Below are 16718 nucleotides of genomic sequence, written 5' to 3' on the forward strand. Positions count from 1 at the left end.
ACGTAATTTTTAAGAGACAAAATTATGTAAGTAGTAGCAGAAAACTGATCCTGAATGAAGCCCCATTTCGTCTTTTTTGTGTGAAGAGGTAACGGATAATCGTTTTTACGACATAAAATATCAAAATTTCAAAGCAAATATTTTCCGCTAATTGGAGATAAAGAAGTAATCTATTTGAGGTAATTTTTAGTTTTGTTAGATTTAGTTTCATTTCATCATAAAGTCTACCGAAAAACATCTTATTTTTGTCGGATTCGTAAACACGTCCTTAATTTCAAATTTAAACAGAATTGTCAAATTCAAAGTAGAGGTATTTGGTGAGTATTGCATAATATAAAGTTGCACATTCTTTTTTTGTTGTTTGGTTGAGTTCTCGTAACAGGCATGTGACATTTAAGCGAGCATGTTCGTCATGCTTGTGGCGGCAACAAGGGAAGGGTTGTCCCATTCCCTAAAATATGGTCGAGGGAGGCGATGGCTGGGGAGGCAGGATGATTATGTTACCGGAGTCCGGAAGCTCTGCTTCAAATTCTTAAAAGTTAATTTATATTTTTTGTAATCGCTAATAAAATGCTCACAGAATACCTTTATTTATTTACGGTGTGTATGTGGATGATGCAGCTACTGTTCTCAATAACTTTTGTTCTGTATTAATTTAGGTAAGTTTACTTTTTCAACTTATTCGTGTAAGGCATTGACTATTTGACGTTCGATTGAGTGAGTACCTGTTATATGTAAATGATAATATGGTTAACATAATAGACGAGGGCACTGTGTACCAATATGCAGATGATACTTGTCTACTAGTAGCTCAAAAAACTGTTAAGCAAGCCCAGGAAATTTTGCAACATAATTTTAATCAACTTTGTAAATGGGCACACGATGTAGGTCTGACAATAAACACTCAAAAAACCAAGTATACAGTGTGTTTTTTTAGGTGGGACAGTATGGGGAAATCCTAAAGTATAAAAGATACAGGGAAACTGTCTTAGGAAACATTAGGTACTTTTTTGTGAAAAAAAAAATTGGTATAATCAAAATTTTGGTCAAGTGTGAGTTGTCCCTAAAAATGATTAATTTTGATGAATTTTTTTTTGGCGCACATCTACTCAGTTTCATGAGGGGATCATTTTATTGTATCGGAAGAAAAAAATCGGAACAGTGAAAGTTAGGTAAATTTAATAAAATCGTTTTCATTATTACAACCCGTGTAAATTGCCTTCCACTGCCCACTGCAAGGTTTTTATTAAAAAAAATATTGCCTATTCCAGTTTTACATTTGAATTTGGAACACTTTATTTGGTTTAAAAAGGATTAAAATACTTTAAGGTATTCTTACGCGAGCACCTTACCTTTCAAATCATATTAAAAAAAACAAATTTTAAATTTGGAACTTCTTGAAACAAACAGTATTTTACTTGATATTTCATTGTTTAAAGTTAACATTATGTTAATTTTTCGTCATGGAATTATCAAACTCGCATAAAGTAAATTTAATTGAAGCGTATTTTGTAAATTATCGTAGCCCTGTGAATGCGTTACAGTGGTATCGGGAACGTTATCCGGACCGCGATCAACCGAACCGCAAAATTTTTGACAAACTGGTGAAAAATTTAAGAAAGGGAGGCTATTTTACACTAAAACGGAAGAGACGAGCCACAGTAATAAATGAATTTACAACTATCGCAATCTTAGGATATTTTGAAGCCTACCCAAAAGCCTCATTGAGGGAAGCTGCTAACAATATCGGTGTGCATAGATCTACAGTACGAAAGGTATTGAAGGCTTACAAGTACAAGTGTTACATAGAAGGTCATCTTGTACAAACAAACACTGTATACACATCCACTCGTCGCACAAGAAGCCGGACTTCACACCAACTATCGTGGCCCACAACCACTCTTGCTTACACTCCTCCTGCAGTTCAAATTGTACATGTGACAAAATTGAAAAAGTGCAATCTCAAATGTACGTAGGCTTAATAATTGATGACAGATTTACTTGGGGTCCACATACAGCGCATATTTGCTCAAAACTAAGATCAATCTTGAGCAAACTAAACATACTCAAATTCAAAATACCATATGAGACATTACGACTTCTGTACATGGCCCTTGCTGACTCTGTCATCGGTTATGGTATCCTGCAAAACAAATCTGAAAGATATTTATTTTAACCTGCAGTTAAGATTACTCAAAACAATTGTACCAAAACATATACTAAATTAAAATAAGGAAAATTATGATTAGCTCTTTGGACATTGTTGTGTCATGAATTTGTATGATAAAGCAAAATTTTCTATTTGAACTGAAATTAATGATCCCACACTGTTAATCGAAGAAAAATAGACCCTTAGGTTTACTAGAACTTAATGTAAGTCACAAATACATTTACGTAATACCAGATTAGCAAGAAATATACATATATACCACGAAAATCAAAACTCGCTTTAAAAGATACTTCCTGAAAAAGTAATAGGATTTGAAAAAGAAAGGAATTGAAACTTGAAAATTAAAAATAAATTTAATGGCTCTAGGTACCCAGATAAACCCGTGAGGTTTTCGTGGTACTTATTTCATAAGAAAGTATGTATTTGTTCTGTATTGGCTAATAACTAAAAAAAAATTTGTACTAATTGAAATAATTTGTAAAACGATGAAAATTTAAAAGATTGGTATATATATGTTTCTTGCTATTTCTTCTCATTAGCTCAACCCGTTACAAATAGCGGTAAATTCATGAATATAAATTTTGTTTCAGTGTCAAAGATAGAATAAAGTGATTTTGATTAGATTTGATTTAAATATATTTTACTTGAGTAGAGTATTTAAGACTAATTTTGAAAATTCATGCGCTAATATTAATGCGACAGTGATAACGAATTAAACTCTTTACAATATATGTGGATACGTACAACATACCAGAAAGCTAATGTTTTGTGTGTCTGTCTGTCCCTACTAATCTCTGGAGCGTAGGTATTAATATTGCATAATATTGATTTTTCAAATATTAAGTAAAATGCTGAAGCTGTAAATATGTAATGAAAACTCGTTAACGAGTTTCTAGCAACTTCTTCTCATTCTAGCTCTACTTTCCGATCCGAGCCACTATGGCTAAATGATAACGGTTATATTAGCGACCTAACTGAAAATGTGGGTATTTGTTGAAAAATCATAAAAATTATATTCAATAAATAAATACATGTAAGAGAACACACGGTCACTTAAATATGAATGGCCAAACTTTCGTTTTTACTGAAACGATCGAGCGGAACAGGTTTGTAACTTTCTATCGTGGGCGAGCCCAGGTTACAGCATCCTGCATTGTAACCTACATGCGTCACCTGTAGCGTTACGACATCTTTAACGAACTGACGCATTTTTTTTCTTTATGAAAATGAGGGACGAGACGAGCAGGACGTTCAGCTGATGGTAATTGATATTCCCATTACAATGCAGTGCCGCTCAGGATTCTTGTAAAACCCAAAAATTCTGAGCAACACCACAATGCGCTCGTCATCTTGAGACATAAGATGTTAAGTCTCATTTACCCTGTAATTTCACTAGCTACGGTGCCATTCAGACCAAAACACAGTAATGTTTACACATTGCTGCTTCACGGCAGAAATAGCCGCCGTTGTGGTACCCATAATCTAGCCGCTATCCTGTGCAAAGGAGCCTCCCACTGGTAAATAAACTAATTATCTAATATATAATTCACAAAGAAAGGTCTTGATGTGGGAAAGATTTCTTTCGGTGGGCGGGATCAAAACCTTTTCAGGGTCAAACATTTCTCATAAAGTAACAATGAAAATGAGGTTTGTTGTACGCGGGCAGGACACACACTAGGGACGTTGTTGTTAGTAACTTCATATGCAACGAAGAAAAAATTTATAAAACACTCTTAAAATAAAGTCACTGGCGTTATCTAAAAAAAATGTGTTTATACTTATGAATGCACGCAACAAGTTATACTTCTTTGGCGTAACAAAACAAATCCTTAAAATTATTTATTTGTCGTGCTATTCTACGTTTGTAGAAAGAACTATATTGTAAAAAATTGTGAAATAAATTATTGAATATTAACGAATACGGCTGTATTGGCTTGAACCCTTTGCCTGTCCTAATAATGGACGAAGAAACCAAAAAAAATAATTAGTGTGCTTTGGCCTTGTTACTAGTGCTATAAATAAATAAAACAAACAATCAATGTATGAGAAATGTGTCAAATGTCAATAATAGTTACCTAATTGTCAATGTTTAAAATATTAAATAACCAACTTCAACCTGTTACTTTTGTGTAACAGTGATGCGCGCGCCATCTTAAAATTTTACTCTCATCGTTTTTTCATAACGCGCCCAAAGAAACTTCAAAAATATATTTTAAATTATGCCTAAGGAGTAAAAACAATAACCGCGCGCTGAGGTCTCGAAATGCTAACTAAAAACAGATAAAAGTGAACACATTTCAAACTGTGTAATATTTTTAACCGACTTCAAAAAAGGAGGAGGTTCTCAATTCGTCGGTATTTTTTTTATGTTTGTTACCTCAAAACTTTCGACTGGGTGAACCGATTTTGATAATTCTTTTTTTATTTGAAAACTGCTTACCGTGTGGTCCCATTGTATTTTGGTCCAGACCTGACTGGCATCCATGAGAAAACTATAAAAGTCTTAAATTTGCTATACGTACGTATAGCAAAGTGGATGATAAATTTACGAATAACTCAATATCGCGCCAACCGATTTCGATGATTCTTTTTTTATTGGAAGGGATATACTTCATAGATAGTTTGGTTAGGTTCTGATTTCGGAATCCATGACAAAGTAACGGAACTCTTCAATTCTTAGGCGCAAATAAACGATACTCGGCCGAATCTTCAAAAGTGTACTTCAAATTCACTAAAAATCAAAAAAATTAATTTTTTGTTAAAAAACAACCGACTTCAAAAACACTATTCCAAAACAATAGATATAATATGCACTAAAAAGTATAAAAATAATTTTGTATTTTTATATAATCTTATTAATTAATCTATTTATAGTTACGATTATTGTTATTTTTGGAGTCGGTGTCATCCAAGATAGGTTTGTAACTACATACATTTGTAGTTATAGGTGAGATGTGCTTGAGTCGTGAGGAGGCGAGAGGCGAGAGCGGGTCGCAGCGGAAGGACACCGATTCAAAAAATTACAATAATCTTAACTAGAATTAGATTAATTAATTAGATTGTATAAAAATACGCAATTACTTTTATACTATAGTGCACATTATATCTATTGTTTTGGAATAGTGTTTTTGAAGTCAGTTGTTTTTTGTTAAAAAAAAATTTAAGTGATAATTCCAGAATCGTGAGGTTAATTACACAAATTAAATTTACAAACAAAATTTATGAACGATGTGGAACTTGCACCCACGACCTTTCGGGTTCCGTGGGAGAGCTCTTCCACTTAGCCAACCGTTCGAGTGACGTATCGTTCATAAGTCTTGATATGTCTTGTTCAACTCTCAGGTTATTAGCAGATATCTGTAAAATAAGTACTGTAGATGAAGCCACACATATTTTCAACCACAAGGTTTGAGTCCCGCATCGTTCATAAAATTTGTTTGTAAATTTCATTTATAATTAAATGTAGCTTAACCAGATTATGTTCCAGAAACAAAGTAACAGTCTTTGAATAGAAAACTGAAAAAGATATTAATAATTTGTGTCTTTTGCGTGGAACAGACAATCACCAACCTCTAAGTAACTTAAGGTGAGGGGTGAGATGTTACTAAGGGATAGGTGAGGGGTGAGATGTTACTAAGGGATAGGTGAAGGGTGAGATGTTACTGCCTCCTTATGAAAACAAATAAAAAAAATGCGTGACGAAATTCGTGAGAAACAGAGAACTACCGTTGCTATCTCTCTCTTCATCCAACCTAGCCCTCAAGGACAAAGGACAGAAGAAGTCTGAGGATAATGAATCTGTATTTAGTTTCTGAAGTTTTAGTTTTAGGTCTACAGGATCAAGAATGAATGTTTATAAGAAAGAAATTTTGAAATACATTATCAGATTTACATAAGGTAGGTAAAATATTGAACGCACGATGTACTTATGTTATAAAAATATATATGAAAATAATTTAATCCTTATCAGCAACAGAGTCCACTGTTTCAAGAATAAGGCTGCATTTTTTTTTTTAAATTTTAAAAAACGAAGTATGCTGTTATTGTTTTCTTATAAATCGAGGGCATGATTCCTTTCATGACTTTTCTCTAAGTCTCGTAGTTTCCGACTTGGCCATTACCGCCCTTCTCAAAAAACCACCCTGTAGAGTGTTATTTAAGTCATGTATAAATAAATTATAATATTTTATATTCAGTTATATTCACATTATGTTTTTTTATGGAAGAGGAGGAAATATGACAATAAATGTGTGTCAGTGAGTTTCATGCTACTTCTTCTCATTAGCTTCAACCCTTTACGAAGTAGCGGTAGATTCAATGAGAAAAAAAAATGTTCACAATCATAAGTTTCATTTCCGTGACCTACATGACTAAAGTGATTTTGATTTGAAATTCAGATGAAATGTGATCACCGCAACGCAATGTGGGCGGCGGTGATCACTTAACACCAGGTGACATATAAAAATAAACAATATCAGCTGCTACTCCAGGACACGTTGTTGAAGCGCTGAGCACCAGGCAGAGAACATTACCCCACGCCAGTGCAGCCCTATAATAGGCATAAGCATATAAATAAAACTGGAATGTCTGTTTGTAATATTGAAATAACCGTTTTGTACTACATATATATGAATATATATACGATACATACACCAAAATATTTTTTTTTACAATTTTTGTCTGTCTGTCTGTCTGTCTGTTTGTTCCGGCTAATCTCTGAATTAATGGACCTATTTTGATGGGACTTTTATTGGCAGGTAGCTGATGTAAAAAGGAGTAACTTAGGCTACATTTATATTAGAAAAATAAAGTAATGTTGCACTGTCCGAGAAACGGTAAACTCTAAAAATAATCTATATGACAAAAGAACGTTTGCAGGGTCAGCTTTAAACGAGACATTCTTGTAAAGTAACAATTTTGCATATCTTAGTATCGACTCTAACGATTTGAATGAAAATTAAAAAGGGAATCTTCGGGTCAAAAACGTATGGAAATGGGTTCTTCCGAGTTTTGACTTCGATTAGAACTTTACCAGTGGGAGGCGCCTTGGCACAGGATGCCGGCTATATTATGGGTACCACAACGACGCCCCCTGCTTCTGTCGTGAAGCAATAATGTGTAAGCATTATTGTGTTTGGGTCTGAAGGGCGCCGTAGCTAGTGACGCCTCAAGGTGACGAGCGCAGTTGTAGTGCCATTCAGAATTTTTGGGGCTTCTCAAAAATCCTGAGCGGCACTGCATTGTAATGGGCAGGACGTATCCATAACCATCAGCTGAACGTCCTGCTCGTCTTGTCCTTTATTTTCATAAAAAAACTCCGTCTTCCGAATCCCTTTTGTAATTCATTGTATTATTTATTTTGTTTATGATTTATGTTTTATTTTCTACACAAATATTATATAAATGTGGAACTCGAACCCACGACCTCTCGCGTTCCGTGCGAGCGCTCTCCCAACTGAGCCAACCGTTCGAGTGACGTATCGTTGATAAAATCTTGTATGCTTTGTTCAACTCTCAACTCTCATTCATAAAATTCAAAGTCATCATCATCATCAGCCGGAAGACGTCCACTGTTGGACAAAGGCCTCCCTCAAAGATTTCCTGGACGATCGATTCTGCGCCGCCCTCATGCAACGTGTTCCGGCCATCTTGACCATCGTTGGTCCATCTTGTGGGGACATTCCAACACTGCGTCATCCGGTACGTAGTCACCATTCGAAGACCATACTGCCCCACCGACCATCTGTCCGCCGACCTATGCGCCCTGCTATATCGGTGTTGGTTCTCCTACGGATTTCTCTATTTTGAATAATTTCTGATTCGATCTCGCAGGGAAACTCCGAGCATAGCCCTCTCCATTGCCCTCTGAGCGACCATGAGCTTCCTCATCAGGTCCACAGTTAGCGACCACGTCTGCGCACCGTAAGTCATCATCATATTTATATAATATTTGTGGTAATTGCTTGAGACACACGGCTATAAACATTAACAATACCTATTATGTCCCGGACCTTTCGAAACTCCGAACATTGTAATGCAAATGAAGGCATCGAACAACAGGTTCTACATTAAGTGGCAAATATTTGAGGTGTGACGTAACAGTTGGCAGGTGAAAGCTGCTCTGAGCACATATTGACAGAAATATTGAGGCTGTGGACGACCACAGAGTAGGAAGGTTACATAATAAAGGGTTGTCTTTAAACGAACTACAAAGAAACGACTGGCTGATTTCAATGTAGTCAAAGTTAGGGACCCGAGATTGATGTATGATATAATATGTCATACGTATCTTCCTAACGATGTATGTACAGTTTCATGTATAAGAAAATAATACTTGTTTCAATCTTTAGCTCCAATCACTCGCAATAAAATTATAAAATAAATACTCCAAGCTTGGTTCACTTAAACATGACATTGGCTTACTTGTGGTATATCTGCGTCCGACTCTTTTGTTTTTCTCGCGTGCTTCTGTTGGATTTGAATACGGGAACTCTGTTTGGGACCTATATTATTAAGCTGTTATAAACACTTTTTGAAGTACCTAGAAAAAAATCATTGCGTGCTTACAAAGGACACATGTCAGAAGTGAAACCTGCATGGTGCATGAACCTCTAAACTGCATATGAATTCCTGGTACGTGTTGCTAGGATGACACATGATTTCAACCGCTATGAAAGTCATTCCTATCACCACTAATATATATAATAATATATTCTCCCGGTGTCTATGTAGTAATACGTCGTGCGCTTGGAGTCAGAATATATTAAGGTATACTCGCGCCATACTTAAGACAATCTCTTCTTGAACTATGATCGCCTGGTACCAAAAGATTGTATAATGCTTCTTATCTCATTATCTCCCATGTTAAATATTATGAATTGATGTGACTGCTCTTTTTACTGTCGCTTTTTCGTTTCATCGGCTTTCAAATTACAACGATTCTAAAGAAGTTTCACTTAAAAAAGCAATATAGAGAGAGATATTTTAATATTTGATATCTAGTATTTATTTGAGAGTGTACCTAACATTATTATGATATTATTGAATTATAAATTTAAAATGTATTATATGCTATTGAAAGAAAGGGGGAGGGCCTGGCAGTTAGCCTGGATATAGCGGAGGCCTTTGATCGTGTATGGCATAAGGCGCTTCTCGCAAAACTTCCATTATTTGGGCTTCCCGAAAGTATAAGCTACCTCCAGCTTTCTCACTGAGCGCAGCATACAAGTCGTTGTCGACGGTTATTCCTCGAACCCGAAGCCCGTGAACTGTTCTACCTTCAATGATGAGAGATGTCCCAGCTTTGATTTATCCAGAGACACAAACGTAATGTGTCTTAACAGTTTCAGTTATCTGACTTACAGTAGTGCTAAGTGTTTCCTTTGATAAATAATTAATGAATGAATGGTTCATGTAGTTAGTGAGAGTTTCTTTAATGAGATGTAAATCTCAACGGCGGGTGAATCATTAACACATCCTGGAAGTGTTTCTCCTCGACATTCTTCGCAATATTTATCAGTTAATTTGTATTGTCGCTTTGTGTGATCGAGGTCATCACACTCGTGTCAAACATCGATGTACAAACAATAAAGTGATATATGAAACTAAGGGATGAGACGAGCAGGGCGTTCAGCTGATGGTAATTGATATGCCCTGCCCATTACAATGCAGTGCCGCTCAAGATTATTGAAAAACCCAAACATTCTGAGCGACACTAGAACTGCGCACATCACCTTGATACATTAGATGTTAAATTCCATTTGCCCAGTAATTTCACTAGCTACGGCGCCCTTCAGACCGAAACACATTACTGCTTCATGGCAGAAAAATTCGCAATTGTGGTACCCATAATCTAGCCGGCGTCCTGTGCAAAGGAGCCTCCCACTGGTAAATAAACTAATTATCTAATATATAATTCACAAAGAAAGGTCTTGATGTGGGAAAGGTTTCTTTCGGTGGGCGGGATCAAAAGCTTTTCAGGGTCAAACATTTCCCATAAAATTACAAGGAAAATAAGGTTTGTGTACGCGGGCAGGACACACACGAGGGACATTGTTCTTAGTAACTACATATATATTGTAACTTTTGTTGGATAGTATGGGATAGTATGTTTGTTCATCGATGTACCTACTGATAGCACATATCGGTCGAGACTCGTGAACCGGGTGCGGAAGGTGCAGCGTGTGAAAGTTATTTCGACCTTGAGAGAGAGTCCCCACACCTTGCTGGCTCATGTACATTCTCGTTGCGGTTGTAAACAATACTTCACTAGTCTCACTGATAGGTTGGTGTATGGTTACAGTTTGTAAATCAGCTCTTAATTCCGGTCAATTTAGACATCCAATGTTATAAAAATTCCCATTAGGCTGAAAATTGGTATCGCTACGTACACTTCCTCAAATGTGACGTAGAAACGTGTGCATATTATGACGATTACAACTCGACGACGATTTCTCCTAATTTTATGATAAAACTTACCATTTTACTGAAAATCGCGAAAAACCTATTTTTGTGATATTTGACCCTGAGTAATTTTTTTTGCACGTACCGGATTAATGAGGAGTTCTCAAATTTCCTTTATAATAGTGTAATGAAGGATCCTACCCATTTTCAGCGTAATGAAAATTTTTGTAACCTCACCCCTATTTTTAGTGTAATTTGACCGGACTACTTGTTCAGTCCAGCCCTGTTTCACTGCGACCAATGTGATCTATTTTGATAGCCACTATTAACTATAGCTCAATGCTAAGATTGATCACTTTTCATGAATCTATTATATCTTTTGCAGTCAGCTGACGTGTCTCAAGTGGTTGAAGAATTGGACTTCCCAAAAAGATGCTACGTTTACGCATTAAACGACCACATTCAGAGAGGACGACGTTTAACGGGGTTTCATCTGCGCTATTACAGAATCTACACGCTACAACTTCTCACAGACATTCCTCTAGTTTTATCCTCTCATCTTCTTGCCAAAGTCATCTCAAATATATCAACAATTTTACAACAAATTCAACAATGTAATGTCAAATCTACACATACTTATAATAAAATTGTTTTGAAGTCGTGTCCGTTGGATATTTTTAATAATAATTGCTACAAATAATACAATTTTATAGAATAATTGTTGGCTGTTTATCTGTATGTCATCATCATCAATTTTTCATCATCACAGCCGGAAGACGTCCACTGCTGAACAAGGGCCTTCCCAAAAGATCGCCGTGAGGCCGATCCTGCGCTGCCCTCATTAAACAGGGGGGGCGGCTATCAACATACGGTCCGTGGTCGTCTCTTCCTCCACCTCACTAAGCCCATAGCTAGCGACCACGTTTGTGTTCCGTATATCGTCACTGGCAACACACATTGGTAAAAACCTTCGTCTTCAGACACTGTGCTATTTTGGACGAGAAGATTTTATGGAGCTACCCGAACGCTGGCCATCCGAGTTAGATTCGACGAGTGACCTCTTTCCCAAAATTGGACCTGCCCAACTGGATTATTTGTCCAAGGCCAACGTACTCGTCATCAATCTCGAGAGTACAGTTCCCAACTGTTACTGGAGTAGGTGCGACATGGACATTTGACATGATCTTCGTCTTGTCAATTGTCATGTTGATGCCTTCGAGCATATGGCTTAATTCCTCCATGGTTTCTGTAACGATTTCGATATCGCCGCGAATCGAAGGTGACTGATGTATTCGCCGTTGATCATCAATATCAAGCTCAGCCCGTTCCAGTCCAGAAACTCAAAAACATCATCCAACGCTGCGGTGAACAACTTCAGCGATATAACATCGCCTTGTCTGACTCCCCGCCCCAAGTCGTTGAACCTGAGCACGAGATGATTTAAAAAAAAAGAAAACTTTAAATACACTTATTTGAATGCTGTGCCAAAAAATGCGGCTGACAGTATACGGGATTGCGTTCCGTTTTAAATAGTCACCAGTATAACTAGGTATAAAAGAACGGCTTCCAGTATAACTAAATTGACGTCACACTGTACAGTGGTCGCGGTGCATATCGGAACATACCCATAAATAAGTTTATATAAGTCGTATGTATGTATGTTAAATCGGTTTCTCTTATAAATACAGCTAATCAACAATTTACAAGCATTATTGCCACTTTCTAATAGTTTTATGAAACTTGAATTTATTAGTATGCCATTCTAAATTTAAAATTAATATTATTTTGTATAACATAACACTAATATTATTATCATTTTAAAGTGATTTTACTTAACTAAGAGAGATTATTAAATTTGAATAATGTTATATAAAAACAATGTATGGCACGCAAATAAATTAAATTCTTACTCTAGCGGCTGTTTCATATCCAAGTAACTGCCTAAATAGACTGCCTAAGACCTGAGAAGAATGGGCGCAAGAAACTCAGAGGATTTTTCTTTTTTAATATAAAAATATGGATTACAACGTGATAGCGTACAATAATCATTCAGTCCGTGGTGTCATTAAGAAAATCGTTTATGCTATAGTAAATATTCCCACACAAACGTTTTTTAACAATTCTTTTAAATTTCGTAACACATTTGTTTTGTACATTTTCTGGGATCATATTGTAGAAGCATATACATCGCTCAACAAAAGACTTACTAACTCGACCCAACCGAGGAGTAGGCATAAGAAGATTATGTTTGTTCCTCGTGTTAACATTATGAATGTCACAGTTTCTAGAGAATTCCTCAATGTGCTTATGAACATACAGAACATTATCAAAAATGTATTGAGAAGCAACAGTCAAAATGTTTATTTCTTTAAATTATTCTCTTAATGATTCTTTAGGACCTAGGTTATAAATCACGCGAATAGCCCTCTTCTGCAGCACAAAGATGGTATTAATATCAGCCGCACTGCCCCATAACAATATATCATAGGACATAATACTATGAAAATAACTAAAGTCGTAGTCATGCCGTATCTATGTCAGTTAACCGTCTAATTTTCTTAACCGCATATGCTGCAGAACTTTTTTTTTTATTTATTCATGGAATAGGAGGACAAACGAGCGTACGGGTCACCTGGTGTTAAGTGATCACCGCTGCCCACATTCTCTTGCTACACCAGAGGAATCACAAGAGCGTTGCCGGCCTTTAAGGAAGGTGTACGAGCTTTTTTTGAAGGTACCCATGTCGTATCGTCCCGGAAACACCGCACAAGGAAGCTTATTCCACAACTTTGTAGTACGTGGAATAAAGCTCCTTGAAAACTGCACTGTGAAGGACCGCCACACATCCAGATGGTAGGGATGATATCCTAACTTATGGCGTGTCGTGCGAAGGTGGAATTCGGCGGCAGGAATCAGGTTGAACAGCTTTTCGGAACACTCCCCGTGATAAATGCGGTAGATGACACACAATAAAGCGACGTCTCTACGCAACGCCAAGTGATCTAGCCGTTCACAGAGTACTGGATCCCCGACAATTCGAGCTGCTCTGCGTTGCACGTGGTCAAATGGATCGAGCTGATACTGGGGTGCGCCATACCAGAGATGACAGCAATACTCCATGTGTGGCCGGACCTGCGGTTTGTAGAGCGCTAGAATGTGGGCCGGCTTGAAGTATTGCCGTGCTCTATTGATGACGCCCAGCTTCTTCGAAGCCAATTTGGCTTTGCCCTCCAGGTGGCCACGGAAATGACAATCGCTCGAGATTTCGAGACCCAGTATCCCGATACTAGGCGAGGCTTTTAGGTAAGTGTTGTCGAAGAGCGGTGATACGCCAAATGGGGATTTTTTGTGGTAAACGCGCAAACTTGAGTCTTCTGGAGGTTGAATTGGACAAGGTTCAATTTACCCCATTCCATGGCCTTCTCGAAAGAGGACTCGATAGAAAACACAAGTTTCTCCCGGCACTGGTAGACGTTTTCCCGAGAGAGACTTGCATGGCCCGTGTATACGGCATCACTAGTGCTGTCGTCTGCATAGCAATGTATGTTGGAGGTGTCCAACATATCATTGATATGCAGAAGAAACAGCGTGGGAGATAGCACATAGCCTTTGGGCACTCCAGCGTTCACGGGCTTGGGATTCGAGCAAAAACCGTCGACAACGACTTGTATGCTGCGCCCAGTAAGGAGCTGGAGGTCCACTTGGATAAGCTCTCGGGAAGCCAGAAATGATGGAAGTTTTGAGAGGAGCACCTTGTGCCATACACGATCAAAGGCCTTCATTATATCCAGGCTAACTGCCAGGCCTTCCCCCTTGCTTTCAATAGCCGCCGCCCATCTATGTGATAGGTATAACAGAAGATCACCTGCCGACCAACCATGGCGAAAGCCGTATTGTAGGTAGTTGATCAACTGGTGACCCTCTAGGTATACTAAAAGCTGGCGGCTAATTATGCTCTCCATGATTTTGGAGAGCAGGGAGGTAATAGCCTGTAGTTTGCCGGATCCGAACTGTCTCCTTTTTTTTTGGATCGGATGGACAATGGCTGACTTCCATGAGTCAGGGACTACGCCTATGGAATAAGAGTGCCTGAATAAACGCGTTAGCACCGGCGTCAACTCAGGGGCACACGTTCTAAGCACGATTGGAGAAATGGCATCCGGCCCGCTCGACTTCCTGACTCTCAACGAAATAAGAGCTCGCCTAACAGTTTTCTGTCTGAACTGTACTTCCGGCATAGAGCTTTGACACCGCGGGATGGTCGGCGGTGTTTTTCCGTTGTCGTCAAGAGTCGAGTTGGAGGCGAAAAGAGCGCACAGGAGATCGGCTTTCTCTTTTGCCGTATGGGGAGAACTAGCTATTCGCCAATCCTTCATTCAATATGGGGGCCCCATTGGAATTTATGCAATGATTTATTGCAATGATGGATGCAGTAGCAGATATCATTGTTATTTGATGGATCGTCTGACAGAGTGACAAGCATTTGACAACATAATATCAACTTATATAATGGTTGGAAGAGGAATGGGGGGACTTAATAGGGATTTACTCGAGCGTCGTGGGCACGTATTGGATAGTGTAGTTTAGATGCTAAAAAGAAAAAAAATTTATATAATGTTTTGTACCACCTGTCACTGGTGGGGGGAGCGTGTACAACGATGTAAAAAAGCAGTCACAAAGAAATACTCAAGCGCTTCAGATAGGTATTAATATTGAATGCGCGCTATGTCTTACTGACAACGGAAAAATATTAATCTACCGGTTTGCATGGTAGAGGTAATAAAATAACCCTTTTACACCTCGTCATTGAGAGGAGATGTTAAGTGAACTCTATTGTAGCTCCTGGTCAAAAGACGATTTGGACGTGACCAAAAAATAAGGCAAATTTTTGAAAATACAATAAAAAAATCCTGACCATGAAATATTTAAACGCGTCAGATTATTATACAGACGGTTTATCTCAATGTCCTTGTCCTCCTGACCCATAATATGACTTTTGTGTGAAGGAACTCCCTTAACCTGACGGATTTTGGTTTGAAACTTTGTGACTTTCCGATTTCCTTATGTAACGCTCAAATTGTTATATTGTTGTAATGCAAACTTTACTGCATATAACTAACTTACCTTATTTCAATATGACAAGCTCGAGTTGTTCCAAGGATAGATTTTTTTTTACTAATCTGATCAGCTGCTCTAGACGTTCAACCCTATATACAGGGCTCAGGTATGTTGGGAGTACTTCACAAGGTACAAGTTAGTCCCTCTTTTCTTATTCTGACGCACTCGAATAAACCCCAAAATTCCCGCTTGGGCTCCTCTACTATTATGTTTAATATATGGTTTGTTTATGTTATGACAAATATGAAAGGCTAATTACAATTTCTTAAATTTCGTTACACGGAAGCGGAATACAATTAATATGATGATTCATTTTATTGTGAAAATAATAGTAGAAGTGCTATTTAGAAATATAAAATAAAACTGTAAAATATAAAATAAAATTTTCATTAAAAGCCCTTAAGCTCGTGATACGTTATTTCGTATAATAAACAGTTTTGTAAATATTTTCATTTCGTCAAACGGAACTATTGAATGTGAGGTTGCCAAACCGATCTGCCAGATCCTATTATATAATATTATTTGCCCTGTACTTTTCCCGGGGCGTAAAAAGAATAGGGGAGCCCCAGGCCCATGGGTGTCGTAAGAGGCGACTAAGGGCTTTTTAGAAGTGGGAGAGTCACGCTGCCGTCTTTTGACGTCAGCACAATCGGGCCAGACTCGTCCGGGTTAATTACCACACTCGCACAGAATACCGGCGTGAAGTAGCGGCCTAGTGCTAGTAGGAAGTAGTCGAGGAGAGGACCGGTGGCCATTACCCCCCCCCCCCTCCACCCGAATATGACAGCAGAACTAAAAAAGATTATACCCCAGGAGGGTACCGGCTCTACCAGAGTTGGAGAATCCCTCCCCGGGCACTCTAGCTCGGGCTGCCCTTCGTATTCAGGGGAGGGCACAGAACCGCGCATGACCAAGGACAAACGAGGCAGTAACACCACGGCACCCCACTCCACACTCAACGTGGACAATTTAAACGCCGTCCACCACCACCTTGAGTTTCCTTACTGAGACGCAGATATCTCAACCT

General features: G+C 38.1%; 1 pseudogene; it reads right to left on the bottom strand.

The window, feature by feature from the left end:
- LOC126973156 (uncharacterized) overlaps positions 1–16718 on the bottom strand; it is an 86782-nt pseudogene that overhangs the window by 40109 nt on the left and 29955 nt on the right.

The sequence above is a fragment of the Leptidea sinapis genome, chromosome 2 (genome assembly GCF_905404315.1).
Source record: "Leptidea sinapis chromosome 2, ilLepSina1.1, whole genome shotgun sequence".
In the NCBI taxonomy this organism is placed as follows: domain Eukaryota; kingdom Metazoa; phylum Arthropoda; class Insecta; order Lepidoptera; family Pieridae; genus Leptidea; species Leptidea sinapis.